Consider the following 15,253-nt stretch of genomic DNA (forward strand, 5'->3'; position numbering starts at 1 on the left):
TTCCTGTGTTCATTATTCCCCATACCACACAGGAGGAAATAAGCACGTCCTCTTGGCAGTATAAATTGTGACGGAATTTTAGTGAAGAGACTTTAAAAAATATACCTCCATTTTGTTCACAATTGTTCACTGTTAGAAACTTTCGTTCATTCCCACGATCCTCTACAGCACAGCTGCACTGTCTTTGCACAAGTGACCCAAGCCTTAGAATATAGGTTATATTTTCAGTATCGTTGGCGCTAGCTACAAAGGCTAAACATTAGATTAGGACCTGGTGACCAATGTTCCCTCTAAGGTGAGTTAGTGTGAGCTAACTCACAGTTTGTTAGCCTCTAACTCACACAGTTTTGTCTTAGCTCAGGAGAAACGACCTCAGAGCACAATAATGTATGCGGTAGCTCACAACTTACATGCCAGTAGCTCACAAAGTAGGATTTCTGCTCACAAGGCTCCGCAGCTTTGAGGGAGTATTGCTTGTGACGTAGTATTTGTCTAAGGGTTACTTGGCCCACCGGTACAGATAATATACTCAAAGAAAAGTCAGAATAGTCTGACCCTCCAAGTATTGTTTTGACGAAGTCAACGCTCATGCCTTGGTGTAGGAGAAGGGTTGGGTTTCATCAGATACGTCAGACGTTTATCATAGACCTGGCTGACAATTACATTAGCCCCTATGGATGGAAAAAGGTATTTAATGTGTGATTGTATTCTTGCCCCCTTGCTGTGCTGCGCAAACACTTATAAGTCTTTGAGCAGAGCAAACAAGATGTATTCTTTAAGAAATACTAGTGCACATTAGTTGGGTGTTTAGTTGGGTAGAGAGCCAGTTTGGTGTAGTGGTTAAGTGTGCAGACTCTTATCTGGGAGAACCGGATTTGATTCCCCCCTCCTCCACTTGCAGCTGCTGGGATGGCCTTGGGTCAGCCATAGCTCTCTTATCTGGGAGAACAGGGTTGGATTCCCCACTCCTCCACTTGAACCTGCTGGAATGGCCTTGGATCAGCCATAGCTCTCTGATCTGGGAGAACCGGGTTGGATTCCCCACTGGTGGAGAGCCAGTTTGGGTGGAGAGCCAGTTTGGTGTAGTGGTTAAGTGTGCGGACTCTTATCTGGGAGAACCAGGTTTGATTCCCCACTCCTCCACTTGCACCTGCTAGCATGGCCTTGGGTCAGCCATAGCTCTGGCAGAGGTTGTCCTTGAAAGGGCAGCTGCTGGGAGAGCCCTCTCCAGCCCCACCCACCTTGCAGGGTGTCTGTTGTGGGGGAGGAAGGTAAAGGAGATTGTGAGCCGCTCTGAGACTCTTCGGAGTGGACGGCGGGATATAAATCCAATATCTTCTTCTTCTTCTCCTCCACTTGCACCTGCTGGAATGGCCTTGGGTCAGCCAGAGCTCTCTTATTTGGGAGAACCGGGTTTGATTCCCCACTCCTCCACTTGCACCTGCTGGAATGGCCTTGGGTCAGCCAGAGCTCTCTGATCTGGGAGAACCGGGTTGGATTCCCCACTCCTCCACTTGCACCTGCTAGAATGGCCTTGGGTCAGCCAGAGCTCTCTTATCTGGGAGAACTGGGTTTGATTCCCCACTCCTCCACTTGCAGCTACTGGGATGGTCTTGGGTCAGCCATAGCTCTTTTATCTGGGAGAACCAGATTGGATTCCCCACTCCTCCACTTGCAGCTGCTGGAAGGGCCTTGGGTCAGCCAGAGCTCTCTTATCTGGGAGAACCGGGTTGGATTCCCCACTCCTCCACTTGCAGCTGCTGGGATGGCCTTGGGTCAGCCATAGCTCTGGCAGAGGTTGTCCTTGAAAGGGCAGCTGCTGGGAGAGCCCTCTCAGCCCCACCCACCTCACCACCTTTGGGAGGGACGATGGCTCAGTGGTAGAGCATCTGCTTGGTAAGCAGACGGTCCCAGGTTCAATCCCCGGCATCTCCAAAAAAGGGTCCAGGCCAATAGGTGAGAAAAACCTCAGCTTGAGACCCTGGAGAGCCGCTGCCAGTCTGAGTAGACAATACTGACTTTGATGGACCAAGGGTCTGATTCAGTATAAGGCAGCTTCATATGTCCATATGTCCACACAGGCTGTCTGTTGTGCGGGGAAAAGATATAGGAGATTGTAAGCCGCTCTGAGTCTCTGATTCAGAGAGAAGGGAGGGATATAAATTTGCAGTCTTCTTCTTTTTGTTTAATATAATAAATTCTGTATGCTGCATGCTTGAATGTTATACGATCAACAATAACTGCAACACGATTTTCATTTTAATAAATGGATTTTCACTTTGGAGCAGGTTTTCTTTCTCTCTTCCTCTCAATTTACGGGGTTCTTGCCAGCCATTCCCCTTAACCTTACCGAAGCCGCTGGGAATGGGAGTCCTAGAAAAGCTTCTGTACTCCGGAAATTCCCTAACACAGATCTCCATGAAACCCTGCTCCCGGGGCAAAGGGGACCCTGAGGAACACCATGGGGTGGGGGCAGTCTGTAGGATGAAGCAGACATTGGAAGAAATTGTTAACAAAAGCTGGATTCAACCCTGACCATGAAGATCCATCAGACAGCAAGACTTCACACCCAGCTGGGCTGGGCTAGGCAGCCTGCCCCCTCGTTCATTGGCTTCCCCACCCTGGAGGGAAGGAGGGCACAGCTGTTGCTGAACCCCCACCATGGCCCCACGTCCCCTCCCCCCTGTCTGTCACTCAAAGGACTCAGCCCTGGAGGAAATGGACAGTCAGGCTAATAGTCGCCTCTTAATAAGAGAGCCCTCCATTTTCATTTGCGTCTACATTCTTGGGAAGAGAAGTGGCCCTAGGGGGCAGAGGGTGGCAGCCGCGTCCTTTGCTTCACACATTGCTTTTGAAAGACAGCAAATCATGGGGTCCCCCCAAAGGCATCTAGTCCACCCCTCTTCTGCTCCAGTCTATTTATCCAGGCTGCATCTGTCTGCAAGAACAAACCACATGAAGAACGCAAGCAGCAGGGGTATCCCCAAGCTCTGTCTGGGCACTGCTGGGTTGCCAGGTTACCCACCCCCAGCTGCTGGAAGGATAATCACATAAAATCATAGAGTTGGAAGGGACCTCCAGGGCCATCTAGTCCAACCCCCTGCACAACGCAGGAAACTCACAGACATTTCCCTCTAAATGCACAGGATCTGCATTGATGTCAGATGGCCATCTAGCCTCTGTTGAAAAACCTCCGAGGAAGGAGAGCCCACCACCTCCCAAGGAGGAAGCCTGTTTTATTTCCACTGAAGAATCACTCTAACAGTCAGGATGTTCTTCCTAATAGAATCCTAGAGTTGGAAGGAACCTCCAGGGCCATCTAGTCCAACCCCCTGCACCATGCAGAAAACTCACAAACACCTCCCCCTAAATTCACAGGATCTTCATTGCTGTCAGATGGCCATCTAGCCTCTGTTTAAAAACATAAGAACATAAGAGAAGCCATGTTGGATCAGGCCAACGGCCCATCAAGTCCAACACTCTGTGTCACACAGTGGCAAAAAATTTTATATACACACATACACTGTGGCTAATAGCCACTGATGGACCTGTGCTCCATATTTTTATCTAAACCCCTCTTGAAGGTGGCTATACTTGTGGCCGCCACCACCTCCTGTGGCAGTGAATTCCACATGTTAATCACCCTTTGGGTGAAGAAGTATTTCCTTTTATCTGTTTTAACCTTTCTGCTCAGCAATTTCATCGAATGCCCACGAGTTCTTGTATTGTGAGAAAGGGAGAAAAGTACTTCTTTCTCTACTTTCTCCATCCCATGCATTATCTTGTAAACCTCTATCATGTCACCCGGCAGTCGACGTTTCTCCAAGCTAAAGAGCCCCAAGCGTTTCAACCTTTCTTCATAGGGAAAGTGCTCCAGCCCTTTAATCATTTTAGTTGCCCTTCTCTGGACTTTCTCCAATGCTATAATATCCTTTTTGAGGTGCGGCGACCAGAACTGCACACAGTACTCCAAATGAGACCGCACCATCGATTTATACAGGGGCATTATGATACTGGCTGATTTATTTTCAATTCCCTTCCTAATAATTCCCTGCATGGCGTTGGCCTTTTTTATTGCAGACGCACACTGTCTTGACATTTTCAGTGAGTTATCTACCACGACCCCAAGATCTCTCTCTTGGTCAGTCTCTGCCAGTTCACACCCCATCAACTTGTATTTGTAGCTGGGATTCTTGGCCCCAATGTGCATTACTTTGCACTTGGCCACAGTGAACCGCATCTGCCACGTTGACGCCCACTCACCCAGCCTCAACAGATCCCTTTGGAGTTCCTCACAATCCTCTCTGGTTCTCACCACGCTGAACAATTTAGTGTCATCCGCAAACTTGGCCACTTCACTGCTCACTCCCAACTCTAAATCATTTATGAACAAGTTAAAGAGCATGGGACCCAGTACCGAGCCCTGCGGCACCCCACTGCTTACCGTCCTCCACTGCAAAGACTGCCCATTTATACTGACTCTCTGCTTCCTATTACTAAGCCAGTTTTTGATCCACAAGAGGACCTGTCCTTTTACTCCATGACTCTCAAGTTTTCTAAGGAGCCTTTGATGAGGAACTTTATCAAAAGCTTTCTGGAAGTCAAGGTAAACAACATCTATCGGGTCGCCTTTGTCCACATGTTTGTTCACCCCCTCAAAGAAATGTAACAGGTTAGTGAGGCAAGATCTTCTCTTGCAGAACCCATGCTGAGTCTTCCTCAATAACCCGTGTTCATCAATGTGCCTACTCATTCTGTCCTTGATAATGGTTTCTACCAACTTTCCCGGTATTGAAGTCAGACTGACTGACTGACGTCCAAGGAAGGAGAGCCCACCACCTCCCGAGGAGGAAGCCTGTTCCACTGAGGAACCGCTCTAACAGTCAGGAAGTTCTTCCTAATGTTGAGCCGGAAACTCTTCTGATTTAATATCAACCCATTGGCTCTGGTCCAACCTTCTGGGGAAACAGAAAACAATTATGCTTCTCACACCCTTGCTCCTGGCTCCACCCCCACTGTCTCCTGGCTCCACCCTCAAAGTCCCCAGATATTTCTTGAATTGGACTTGGCCACCCTAGTTGATGCTCATCTGGCTCTCTCCAGTCTGCACTCACTCATCCAAACCACCAAGAAAAAAACACCTGGCAAGGGACACGAGCCCACAGACCTTGCTGTGCAGGCTGTCTGACATATTTGTAGCTGGGCTGCTGGCTTGTAAGGAAGCACAAGCCCTTTGTAATCCAGCCGCCATCACATGAGGGCAGAGATCTGTGCAGGCAAAGCTTTTGGGGAGAGATAAGGAACAATACAGCCTCGGTGTTGCCCAGCAACCTTCAACACAACTGTCACCTCCCCCCCCCCCATATGCCCAGGCTGTGCATCCAGCATTGCACCCTTCTGTCTCTCACACCCTCCTTTCTCGATACTGCTCTCCAGCGCCCTTTCATCTTGCTTTGCATTCTGAACAGTCCCTTGCAACTGCAGATCGTGGCGGCAGAGTCTGCACCTGGCGGGTGGGTCGTGAACAGAGCCAGTTTGGTGCAGTGGTGAAGGGTGCAGACTCTTATCTGGGAGAACCAGGTTTGATTCCCCACTCCTCCACTTGCACCTGCTGGGATGGCCTTGGGTCAGCCAGAGCTATCTTATCTGGGAGAACTGGGTTTGATTCCCCCACTTCTCTTCTTGCAGCTGCTGGAATGGCCTTGGGTCAGCCAGAGCTCTCTGATCTGGGAGAACCAGGTTGGATTCCCCACTCCTCCACTCGCAGCTGCTGGAATGGCCTTGGGTCAGCCAGAGCTCTCTTATCTGGCAGAACCGGGTTGGATTCCGCACTCCTCCACTCGCACCTGCTGGAATGCCCTTGGGTCAGCCAGAGCTCTCTTATCTGGGAGAACCGGGTTGGATTCCCCACTCCTCCACTTGCAGCTGCTGAAATGGCCTTGGGTCAGCCAGAGCTCTCTTATCTGGGAGAACCAGGTTGGATTCCCCACTCCTCCACTTGCAGCTGCTGGAATGGCCTTGGGTCAGCCACAGCTCTCTTATCTGGGAGAACCGGGTTGGATTCCCCACTCCTCCACTCGCACCTGCTGGAATGGCCTTGGGTCAGCCAGAGCTCTCTTATCTGGGAGAACCGGGTTGGATTCCCCACTCCTCCACTTGCAGCTGCTGGAATGGCCTTGGGTCAGCCAGAGCTCTCTTATCTGGGAGAACACGGTTGGATTCCCCACTCCTCCACTTGCAGCTGCTGGAATGGCCTTGGGTCAGCCAGATGCTCCCTTATCTGGGAGAACTGGGTTGGATTCCCCACTCCTCCACTTGCAGCTGCTGGAATGGCCTTGGGTCAGCCAGATGCTCCCTTATCTGGGAGAACTGGGTTGGATTCCCCACTCCTCCCCTTGCACCTGCTGGAATGGCCTTGGGTCAGCCAGAGCTCTCTTATCTGGGAGAAGCGGGTTGGCTTCCCCACTCCTCCACTTGCACCTGCTGGAATGGCCTTGGGTCAGCCAGAGCTCTCGCAGAGCTGTCCTTGAAAGGGCAGCTTCTGGGAGAGCTCTCTCACCCCCACCCACCTCAGAGAGTGTCTGTTGTGGAGGTGGGGGGGAGATACAGGAGATTATAAGACGCTCTGAGACTCTGATTCAGAGAGAAGGGCGGGGTATAGATCTGCAGTCTTCTTCCAGCCTCTGACCTCCCCTAACCAAGGGCTCATCTCTGTCGCCCCAATTCCAGAGGCTTCATGCTGGCCCTGCAGGCAGCCGTGGCTGTACATGTTTGGGGCAGCGTCCGAAGCTCCCTGCACCCCGTGGCCACTCCCACTCGCAGCACCCAACCCCATTGATGTAGGTTAGGCGAAGAGTGCGTGAGTAGCCCTAGCTCTCCCAGTGAGTGTCCATGGCAGAGTGAGGATTTGAACCTCCATCTCCCACATCCTGCTACTTTCGGGGGAACCCCCACTTTCAGAGGTTTGGGGCAGGTGATACACAGCTTGGGGGACGTAGAATCTGTTGTTTGTGCCTCACCTTTGGCCTAGGGTTGCCTATCTCCAATTGGGGGCCGGGGATCCCCCAGATTGGAGGCCCTCCCCCCGCTTCAGGGTCATCAGAAAGCAGGAGAGGAGGGAGGAAAACGTCTGCTGGGCACTCCATTATTCCCTATGGAGGCCAATTCCCATAGGGTATAATGGAAAATTGATTTGAGGGTATCTGGGGCTCTTGGGGGGAGGAAATTTTTGAGATAGAGACACCAAATTTTCAGCATAGCTCCTGATGCCTTTCCCCAAAATACCCTCCAAGTTTCAAAAAGATTGGACCAGGGGGTCCAGTTTTATGAGCCCCAAAAGAAGGTGCCCCTATCCTTCATTATTTTCAGTGGAGGAAACAGATGTCACAGCCTTGCTCCTGGCTCCACCCCCAAAGTCTCCTGGCTCCACCCCCAAAGTCCCCAGATATTTCTTGAATTGGACTTGGCAACCCTAGCTTTGGCTCAGACCCGTGAAGGTTCCTTATTCAGCCTAAAGATTTGTTTTTGCCTGGGGCTGCGCAAGAAACACAGGGGTGCAACTGAACATCTCACAATAGAGAAGAGCCCTGTGGCGCAGAGTGTTAAAGCTGCAGTACTGCAGTCCTAAGCTCTGCTCACGACCTGAGTTCGATCCCCGGCGGAAGTTGGGTTTTCAGGTAGCCGGCTCGAGGTTGACTCAGCCTTCCATCCTTCTGAGGTTGGTCTAAGGAGTACTCAGCTTGCTGGGAGGGAAGCGTAGATGACTGGGGAAGGCAATGGCAAACCACCCGGCGAATGGTCTGCCATAAAAACGTTGAGAAAGTAACGTCACCCCAGAGTCGGAAACGACTGGTGCTTGCACAGGGGACCTTTCCTTTCCTATCACAATAACATCAGATCCAATCAGGCAGTCCTAAGGGAAATCAACCCAGACTGTTCCCTGGAAGGTCAGATGCTGAAGATGAAGCTCAAATCCTTTGGCCACCCAATGAGAAGGGAGCACTCCCTGGAGAAGACCCTGATGCTGGGAAAGACAGAAGGCAAGAGAGGAAGGGGACGGCAAAAGAGGAGACAGCTGGACAGCGTTACTGATGTAACAAACACAAATTTGAGCAGACTTCGGAGGATGGTGGAAGACAGGATGGCCTGGTGTGACTTGGTCCAGGGGGTCACAAAGAGTCGGACTCGACTGTGCGACTTAACAACAAACAGTCTTAAGGACCGCTTGTTTAAGCAACCCTGGGATCATTTTAACCCCCGAAAATATTTTCCCTGCAACCCAACTGGTCTTCACTGTTTATTTACCAGTCTCTGGCGCCCTCTAATGTCAGCCCCGCAACATTGCTCCTGAGAATCCAAAGGGAAAGACTTCTTTACCCAGAAGACAGTGACTAAAATGAGGGATTTGCTGCCTGAAGATATAGTGATGGCCACAGGCAGAGGTGCCTTTTTAAAAGGATTAGATGGGTTTGCAGAGGAGAGATCTCTCGGTGGCTACTAGCTGTGGTGACTGAAGGGAATGGCCACATTCAAAGGCAGCCGGCCTCTGAATCGCAGAACTAGGAGCCAACCTCAGGGGAAGGCCTTGACCTTTAGACATTGTTGTTGGCCCTCCAGAGGTCTGGTTGGCCACTGAGACAGGAGGCTGGACTAGGTGGACCCTCACTGGTCTGACCCAGCAGGGCTCTTCTGAAGTTCTTATGAAGGCCTCGGCCTCTCTGCCCTGTTGTAGTCCCTCCAGAGGAACTGGCTGGCCACTGTGAGACAGGATGCCATGCTAGATGTACCCTCACTGGTCTGATCTAGCAGGGCTCTTCTGACGCTCTTCACAGGGGAAGGCCTCGGCCTCTCTGCCCTGTTTTTGACCCTCCAGAGGAACTGACTGGCCACTGTGTGAGACAGGAGGGTGGACTAGATGGACCCTCCCTGGTCTGACCCAGCAGCAGTCTTCTAGTTTTTTAGGGGGAACTCTAAAAAATTTTTTCCTGGGCTCTTATCCTCTGTGACCCTTGGTTATTTTATTTTGGAGCTAGAAATGTCGAGTTTGTTCCTTCTTTCGCGAGGACTACGTTTGAAGACTTTGGAACTGGGGGACCAAAAAAGTTGTGTTTTGCTCACCACAATGCTGTCTTGAGCAATCACCAATTCCTTAACAGAATTCAAAGGCCTGACCCTCTGCAAGTTTCTGTTCCCTCTTACACTCACGTACTTCGCTGTCCAACTATTGTTGCACAACTTGCGTTGTTCTGTACGTTGGAGGGGTCTGATGGAAAGAAATTTATTAACTCACATTGCCTTGCAAGTTCTGTTCCTAATTTAGCCCCATAGATCTGACACAAGCAGAGGTGATCCGCACTCTAGCTCCAGATATTTCAACATGAGATGGATCATCTGGATTTTTTCCCAGCCTCTGCTCTGAGAGCCAGTTTGGTGTAGTGGTTAAGTCTGCAGACTCTTATCTGGGAGAACCGGGGTTTGATTCCCCCCTCCTCCTCCAACCTGCTGAAGTGACCTTGGGTCAGTCACAAGTTCTCTCAAGGCTGTTCCACTCAAGAGCAGTTTCTGTCAGAGCTCTCAGCCACACCTACCTCACAGGCAATTCTCCCTCTAAGTTGTGGAGGCTTGTGAGGAAAAATTCTACTTTGTGAGCTACTGGCATGAAGGTTGTGAGCTACTGGCATTCAAATTGTGAGCTACTTTAGTAAATTTAGTAAATTAGTGTGCTCTGGGGTCATCCTTCCTGAGCTAAGACAAAAATGTGTCAGCTGGAGGCTAAAAAACTTGTGAGCTAGCTCACACTAACTCAGCTTACAGGGAACACTTCTCACAGGGTGTCTGTTGAAGGGAAGGGAAAAGAAAGGAGATTGTAAGCTGTCCCAAGACACCTTCAGCTAGTGAAAGGCAGGGTATGAATCCAATCTCCTCTTCTTTTTCAGCCTGGCCTTGGGACACAAGCCACCTTGAAAGCAGATCTATGCAGAGGAAGAGGGGAAGCCTTGGGACACAAGCCACCTTGAAAGCAGATCTATGCAGAGGAAGAGAGGAAGTCGATCAGAGGAGTGAATTCCTGTTGGGAGTGTTTTGTACCTCCTGGTAGTACCATCAGCCGTGGCATCATTCTAGATCAGGAGTGTCAAACATGCAGTTTGGGGGCCGAATCAGACCCCTGGAGGGTTCCTATCAGGCCCCCAAGCAACTGGCTGTCATCTACTTACTTCTCCCTCTCTCTTGCTTCCTTCTGCATCACAGCTTGCTTTGCCAGGCTTGCTCAATTGCACAGGAGCTACAGACCAAAACCTCTATTTTCTCCACTGGCTGAGGCTCCTTCTTTGGGGAGGAAGGGGGGGGAGGGAGAGTTTGCTTTGCTAGGCTCTCTCAATTGCACAGCAGAGCTACTGAGCCAAGCCTCTGTTCCATTTATTGGCTGAGGCTCCTCCCTCTCCTAGCATCTTGGGGAAAGAAGGAAGGAAAGAGCCGGAGCTTCCTTTGCCCAGTTTCCTGGATCCCTTGGGAGAAATACAAGGAAACCATCTTTAAGACCAATGAGTGCTAACATTTTAAGCATGTTTTAAGTTTTTAAAATATATATATTTGTGTTTGTCTGTGTCCTTTATAAAATTTATATCTCTGTTATCTAATCTTAAATAGGTACGCACATGGCCCAGCCCAGCCCGACATGACCCGGCCTAACAAGGTCTCATTTATGTCAGATCCGGCCCTCATAGCAAATGAGTTTGACGCCCCTGTTCTAGACTGCACAAGGGGCTACCACTGCAGAGGCAATCCCACTGCTCCTGCTGGGCAAATTCCGGACGGTGGCCCAAAGAGGACAACGCGGGGAGCTTTGAGTCCCCTTGGGGCAGAAAGGCCAGGTAGACAGGAAGTTCATACACAGAATAATATGAGGTGGATTGACTCAGACCAAGGAAGCCATGGCCCTCAATCGGCAAGACATGAGAAGGAAGTATTTATATTTAGGGGGAGAATGAAGATCCTGTGAATTTAGGGGGAGGTGTTTGTGAGTTCCCTGCATTGTGCAGGGGGTTGGACTAGATGACCCTGGAGGTCCCTTCCAACTCAGGAGGTGAACATAAGAACATAAGAGAAGCCATGCTGGATCAGGCCAACGGCCCATCAAGTCCAACACTCTGTGTCACATAAGAACCTAAAAGAAGCCATGTTGGATCAGGCCAATGGCTGATCCAGTCCAACATTCTGTGTCACATAAGAACACAAGAGAAGCCCTGTTGGATCAGGCCAACGGCCCATCAAGTCCAACACTCTGTGTCACATAAGAACCTAAGAGAAGCCATGTTGGATCAGGCCAATGGCCCATCCAGTCCAACATTCTGTGTCACATAAGAACACAAGAGAAGCCCTGTTGGATCAGGCCAACGGCCCATCAAGTCCAACACTCTGTATCACACAGTGGCAAAAAATTTTATATACACACATACACTGTGGCTAATAGCCACTGATGGACCTGAGCTCCATATTTTTATCTAAACCCCTCTTGAAGGTGGCTATACTTGTGGCCGCCACCACCTCCTGTGGCAGTGAATTCCACATGTTAATCACCCTTTGGGTGAAGAAGTACTTCCTTTTATCCGTTTTAACCTGTCTGCTCAGCAATTTCATCGAATGCCCACGAGTTCTTGTATTGTGAGAAAGGGAGAAAAGTACTTCTTTCTCTACTTTCTCCATCCCATGCATTATCTTGTAAACCTCTATCATGTCACCCCGCAGTCGACGTTTCTCCAAGCTAAAGAGTCCCAAGCATTTCAACCTTTCTTCATAGGGAAAGTGCTCCAGCCCTTTAATCATTCTAGTTGCCCTTCTCTGGACTTTCTCCAATGTGCACACAGTACTCCAAATGAGACCGCACCATCGATTTATACAGGGGCATTATGATACTGGCTGATTTGTTTTCAATTCCCTTCCTAATAATTCCCAGCATGGCGTTGGCCTTTTTTATTGCAAACGCACACTGTCTTGACATTTTCAGTGCGTTATCTACCACGACCCCAAGATCTCTCTCTTGGTCAGTCTCTGCCAGTTCACACCCCATCAACTTGTATTTGTAGCTGGGATTCTTGGCCCCAATGTGCATTACTTTGCACTTGGCCACATTGAACCGCATCTGCCATGTTGACGCCCACTCACCCAGCCTCAACAGATCCCTTTGGAGTTCCTCACAATCCTCTCTGGTTCTCACCACCCTGAACAATTTAGTGTCATCCGCAAACTTGGCCACTTCACTGCTCACTCCCAACTCTAAATCATTTATGAACAAGTTAAAGAGCATGGGACCCAGTACCGAGCCCTGCGGCACCCCACTGCTTACCGTCCTCCACTGCGAAGACTGCCCATTTATACTCACTCTCTGCTTCCTATTACTCAGCCAGTTTTTGATCCACAAGAGGTCCTGTCCTTTTACTCCATGACTCTCAAGCTTTCTAAGGAGCCTTTGATGAGGAACTTTATCAAAAGCTTTCTGGAAGTCAAGGTAAACAACATCTATTGGGTCTCCTTTGTCCAAATGTTTGTTCACCCCCTCAAAGAAATGTAACAGGTTAGTGAGGCAAGATCTTCCTTTGCAGAACCCATGCTGAGTCTTCCTCAATAACCCGTGTTCATCAATGTGCCTACTCATTCTGTCCTTGATAATGGTTTCTACCAACTTTCCCGATATTGAAGTCAGACTGACTGGCCTGTAATTTCCCGGGTCTCCTCTGGAACCTTTTTTAAAGATGGGGGTGACATTTGCTACCTTCCAGTCCTCAGGAACGGAGGCAGATTTCAATGAAAGATTACAGATTTTTGTTAGAAGATCCACAAGTTCAACTTTGAGTTCTTTCAGAACTCTCGGATGTATGCCATCCGGACCCGGTGACTTATTAGTTTTTAATTTGTCTATCAGTTGTAGGACCTCCTCTTTTGTCACCTCAATCTCACTCAGGTCTTTCAATACCCCTTCCAAAATTAGTGGTTCTGGGGCGGGCAAAAAGTTCTCATCTTCCACAGTGAAGACGGAGGCAAAAAATTCATTTAGCTTCTCAGCCATTTCCCTATCCTCCTTCAGTAATCCTTTTACCCCATGGTCATCCAAGGGCCCCACTGCCTCCCTGGCTGGTTTCCTACTTCTAATATATTTGAAGAAAGTTTTATTGTTGGTCTTTATGTTTTTTGCAATATGCTCCTCAGAGTCCCTTTTTGCCTGCCTGATCACAGTCTTGCATTTGATTTGCCACAGCCTGTGTTCCCTTTTACTAATCTCACTTGGACTGGTTTTCCACCGCTTAAAGGAGTCCTTCTTACCTTTTACAGCTTCCATTACTTTGTTTGTTAACCACGCAGGCCTTTTCTTATGCCTGTTTGTGCCTTTCCTAACTTGTGGTATGTATTTTATCTGAGCTTCTAGGATTATAGTTTTAAATAGCATCCAAGCTTCCCCAAGGGTTTTGACCGTATTTACCTTTCCTTTCAGTTTCCTCCTCACATGCCTCCTCATCTCAGTGTATTACCCCTCTTAAAGTTATACGTGGTTGTGGCGGTCTTTTTGGACAACTCCCTATTCATACAAACAGTGAAATCAATAACATTATGGTCACTGCTCCCAAGTGGCGCAATCACTTTTACATCTCTCACCAAGTCTTGGGCATTACTTAGGACCAAATCCAGGATCGCCCCACCCCTGGTAGGTTCTGAGACCATCTGCTCCATAGCACAGTCATTGAGAGCATCAAGAAACTCAATCTCTTTCTCTCGACCAGAACATATATTGACCCAATCAATCTGCGGGTAGTTAAAATCACCTATTACGACACAGTTTTTACGTTTAGCTGCTATCTTTAAGCCTTCCATCATATTATAATCGTCCTCTCTCTTTTGATTTGGTGGGCGATAACAAACTCCCATAGTTAAATTTCCTTTTGGGCCCTCTATTTCAACCCAAAGCATTTCTACAAGTGAATCTAATTCTCTGATCTCAGTCTTACTGGACCGTATATCCTCTCTGACATACAGAGCCACCCCACCTCCAACCCTTCCCTCCCTATCCTTCCGATATAGCTTATATCCAGGAATCACCGTGTCCCACTGATTCTCCTCATTCCACCAAGTTTCTGAAATTCCCACAATGTCTATGTTTTCTCCCAACACTAACATTCCAATTCACCAATTTTACTTCGAACACTTCTAGCATTTGCATACAAACATCTGTAATTTCCCAGGCGAGCTAGGCCTGCCACCTTTCTCCTGTCGCCTCGAGACTCTGGCAGACAGTCCATATTGTTTGTCACCTTCACAGTGGACAACTCTGGTCCGTTACCCGGTAGAAAAATAGCAGCTAACCCTTCATCTCTTTGAGACGAGTCCTCCCGAACCAGAGACATTTCATCTCCTGTCGGCTTTCCCCCAAGATTTAGTTTAAAAACTGCTCTGCCACCTTTTTGATTTTAAGCGCCAGCAGCCTGGTTCCATCCGGGGACAAGTGGAGACCGTCTCTTTTGTACAGCTCCCGCTTGTTCCAGAAAGCATCCCAGTGCCTAACAAACTTAAACCCTTCCTCCTTACACCATCGTCTCATCCACACATTGAGACTTCTAATTTGCGCCTGTCTCTCCTGCCCTGCACGTGGAACAGGTAGCGCTTCCGAGAAGGCCACCTTGGAGGTCCTGGCCTTAAGTCTCCCACCTAGCAGCCTAAATTTCTCCTCCAGGACCTCACGACTGCATTTCCCCACATCGTTGGTGCCAACATGCACCACGACCACAGGCTCCTCCCCAGCACTGTCTATCAGTCTATCTACTACACGCGTAATGTCCGCTACCTTCGCACCAGGCAGGCAAGTCACCATACGGTCAGTATGCGGTTTCGCCACCCAGCTGTCTACTTGCCTAAGGATCGAATCACCAACTACCAAAAACCCCCCTCTCCCCCTGCTCAGGGATGGTTCCTTGGCGCGAAAGGATACCCGCTCACCAACCGAAGAAGAGGTCCCTTCTAAGGGCGCATTCCCCTTGTCCTCAGCAAGGTGCCCTGTTCCCTCTCGACCCTCACGCTCTCTGGCAGCAACGGGGCTGCTACGTTCAGAGCGGGGCTCATCTAATATGCCCCCGAGAGTCTTCCCCAAGTGCCTAACTGACCGTCTCTGCTTCTCCCGGGCAGTCACCTCAGCCTCAAGGGTACGAACTCGTTCCCTGAGGACCAGGAGCTCCTTGCATCGAGCACACACCCAAGACTTCTGTCCTTT

This window comes from Heteronotia binoei, chromosome 9, assembly GCF_032191835.1.
Source record: "Heteronotia binoei isolate CCM8104 ecotype False Entrance Well chromosome 9, APGP_CSIRO_Hbin_v1, whole genome shotgun sequence".
Lineage (NCBI taxonomy): Eukaryota > Metazoa > Chordata > Lepidosauria > Squamata > Gekkonidae > Heteronotia > Heteronotia binoei.